Genomic DNA, 4,044 nt, shown 5'->3' with positions numbered 1-4,044 from the left:
TTCAGTGACTCGGAATCTAGGGCGGCACTGTAGCACAGTGGCTAGCAGTCTTGCTTCTCAACGCCAGGAACCTGGGTTCGATTCCCGGCTTGGGTCACTGTCTGTGCAGAGTCTGTATGTTCTCTGTGTGTTTCCTTCAGGACTCTGATTTCCTCCCACAAGTCCTGAAAGATGTGCTTGTTAGGTGAGTTGGACATTATAAATGCTCCCTCAGTGTACCTGAACAGGCACTAGAGTGTGGCGACTAGGGGATTTTCACAGTAACTTCATTGCAGTGTTAATGTAAGCCTACTTGTTTCACTAATAAAGACTATTATTATAAAACTAATTAATACCTTTTCCCTTGTATAAGGGCATTATTACTGCCATTTCCAAGACAGCAAGGTGGCGCAGTGGTTAACATTGCTGCCTCACAGCGCCGAGGTCCCAGGTTTGATCCTGGCTCTGGGTCACTGTCCGTGTGGAGTTTGCACATTCTACCGTGCTTGCGTGGGTTTCGCCCCCACATCCTAAAGATGTGCAGGGTAGGTGGATTGGCCACGCTAAATTGCCCCTTAATTGGAAAAAATGAATTGGGTATTCTAAATTTTTTTTAAAATTACTGCCATTTCCCAGTCAGAGATATTTTCTGCATTCTCCAGCTTGCATGCATAACGTATTAATTCATTCCATATGCTGTTTGTTACAGTATCTATATTTACGTGACAGAGAATATGTATTCCATTAAATGGTTCTCATATTTCTTTGAAATAATATTATTAACAAACTATTTTCCTTTGAAAGTTCGTTTAAACAGAAGGTTTAAAATATAAAGTGTCCAAAACTACCCTTACAAAAATTAAGCATTTTCTTGATGACATATCCTGTTCTCCGCTTTTTCTTTCTGTCCCTGTATGAATAGAGTTTTTAAAAAAACCTTCACAAGAGAAATTGTGTTGGATTATTTCAATGCATAATAGCATCAAAACCGACATTATGACGCGGGAAGTATTTTGAGCCTAGGCGTGGCACTGAGGCGGCAGCAGCCAAAGCAAGGAGCTTATAAATCATAGAATTCCAACAGTGTGAGAAGGAGGCCATTTGGCGCATCGAGTCTGCACCAACCCTCTGAAAGAGCACCCCACCTAGGCCCACTTCCCCGTCCTATCCCCACGACCCCATAACCCCACCTAATCTGCGCAATAAGGGGCAATTTATCGTGGCCAATCCACCTAACCTGCACTTCTTTGGATGGTGGAAGGAAACCGGAGCACCCGAAGGAAACTCACGCAGACACAGGGAGTTAGGAATTGAACCCGGGTCTCTGGCGCTGTGAGACAGCAGTGCTAACCACTTTGCCACCGTGTCGCTTGGCTTGGTGAAAATTGGTCCTCGGGCCTTATCTGAATAATTCACAGGTTTCCATAGACATGTGAAAGGAAATGACCATTTAGGCCATTTGCATCACTGGCACTGTCTCTCAGGTAAGTTCTGTATGAACGGTTGATCCAATTGCCCAAAAGTTGATAGACACATACTCACACAAATAGCCAATACCTAGATGGTTATTCATTTATTAAGACTGTATTAACTTAGGTTACGGGTTGGGGCAGCACGGTGGCGCAATGTTTAGCACTGCTGCCTCGTGACGCCGAGGATCCGGGTTCAATCCCAGCCTCCCGCCACTGTCCGTGTGGAGTTTGCACGTTCTCCCTGTGTTTGGGAAGGGGGTGGGTGGGTAGAAGCAGTCTGAATATCTTATTTTGCCCTTATTTTGGGCATTATAAACTTTCGTTACCAATGGCAATTGAAAAACAAATTCAGGAAACGTTTTGGGTGTAGGTATTATTTATGTCACTCAGCAGGCAGAATATTGGTGAAAGTAAAGATTATATTTCGATAATGAAACATCACAACTGTAAATTGATATTATTAGATTAGAAAACTAGCAGCATAAAAATGGTGAAAACTTACATGTTGTAGAAAGAATGTAGAATGGGTAGAATATGGCAAGCTATAGGAAATATTTCTATTTACAAAGCTGGCTAAGGCTCGCTTCCTAATTTTGCCTTGTGTATTAAATTCACTTATATGGGTCTATCTAACATTTGCATGTGACCCATCTCCCATTTATTTGATCTTCAATAGAATATAAGTAAAACCTTGTCACCAAATTTAAAGGAAAAAGCAAAACAACATTTTGTTTGGCAATATATACAAATCTATGTTAGTCACAGCTCCATTGGTAGGACTCTTGCTTCTGAGAGAGACAGTTGCGGAAAGAAATCCATTCCAGATATTTGAGCAATCTAGGCAGATGCTTCAATGCAGCACTCCGGGATTTCTGCACTGTCAGAGTGCCTGTTGGATATGATGCTACACCGAGGCCTCCCTTAACTGGAGTACAGGTTTCTCTGTAATGCTCCATTTAACATTTTGTTGCTGCACATGGAGCGTTTTTTTTTCCATTTAGATTTTATAGCGTGACTGTGCACACACATTACTGAGCATGGTTTTGCTGGACCATCCAGTCTACTGCACGGCTGTACACATGCAGTTTAGAAGGAATAATAATCCCACTGCTTTTCTCTCCACTTCCTGACCAATATTTATCCTTTCAACCAATATCATTAAAAACAGATTATCTGTTCACTATTTCATTTTTGTTCCTGAGACTTTGCTATATACAAGTTGATTGTTGATTTAGCCCAATAAAAGATACAAATTGGTTGTTGTATTTACTAACAAAACAGCAGGTGAGGTGAGAGGGTAGTTACTTCATTGGTGGTAAAGTACTTTGACACATTCTGGACCAAATAATATGATTACGCGCCAACAGTGGGTTCCCCACCCATATCTCCAGGCCCGTTGTTCACACACACCTGATAATACGGTGATTGCCATCAATTAGAGGCAAGGGTGGGTTGCAGACCATCACCCTGCCCTATGAGTGCTGGAGGGCAGGGTGTTCCGTCTCTGAGCTTGCAGGCGGTGACCTGGAACAAGCTCATGATCAGCACTTTAAAGGACCACCTGGCATGGGCATTGTCAGGTAACCATCGGATGATCAATCAACTACATCTATTGTACACAGTGAAGATTTGCACATTTTCCAGTCTGGTCAGGTTAGTCAATTTAAATTTAAGCTCATCTCCGCCAGCCATTTTAATCTTCAAATGTGGCAGAAATTTTAAAAATCACCAAGTCTCCCGCCTTTTGGCAATGAGGAATTGTACATTTATCACATGTTTCCATTGCATAATTGTCTGCACCATTGGAGAGAGAAGAGAAGCGCTCTAGAAAGGACAAAGTTGCTCCTAGGTTCAGTGACACCCCCCTTGGTGCTTTCTCATGTGCGCCATATGATCGATATAATTATCTTAGTTCAAATAGTGGAAAAGGAGGGCCAAGGGTTCACCAAATCCCTCTGTAGCAATGGCAAGACGCACGAGAGGAACCTTTGCCATATTAAGGCATCATTAGTGTCACAGCCATCCACTTGGTTGCAGCCAGGGCCATCAGCAGGAGCAACGCCATGGTCCCTCAACTCATCATTTCCCTCAGAGAATTGGCTGCCATCTGGCGTATCATCCTCCTCCAGGGCACCTCCTCTTTGGATGGCAATGTTATGGAGTGCACAGCAAACCACAACCACCAGGGACACTCATGAGGAGGAGTAATGAAATGCACCTGTCCAGATATAGGAATTGCATCTTTAGGAGACCGTTGGTCTGCTTCGTTATGGCCCTGGTCCTGGTGTGGCTCTCACTGTGCCTCCGCATTTATCAGATATTGTTGGCACCCTCATAGGCTTCATTATCCACCATTTTGATGGATAGCCCTCATCACCTAATAGCCATCCCTCCAAGGAATGTAGGCTGGTGAAAAGGTTTGGAATCTCTGAGTTCCTAAGGATCTACGAGTCGTGACTGCTGCCTGCGTACCTGACTCACACCTACATGACCCGCTGCTTATGGTTACACAGCAGCTGCACACTGATCGGGCGGAAGCCCTGTCTGTTTATGAAGGTGCATGGCTATCCAGCAAGACTCTGATATGCAGTCA

The sequence above is a fragment of the Scyliorhinus torazame genome, chromosome 17 (genome assembly GCF_047496885.1).
Source record: "Scyliorhinus torazame isolate Kashiwa2021f chromosome 17, sScyTor2.1, whole genome shotgun sequence".
Lineage (NCBI taxonomy): Eukaryota > Metazoa > Chordata > Chondrichthyes > Carcharhiniformes > Scyliorhinidae > Scyliorhinus > Scyliorhinus torazame.
The sequence above is the reverse complement of the archived record's forward strand: the minus strand, read 5'-3'. Positions refer to the sequence as shown.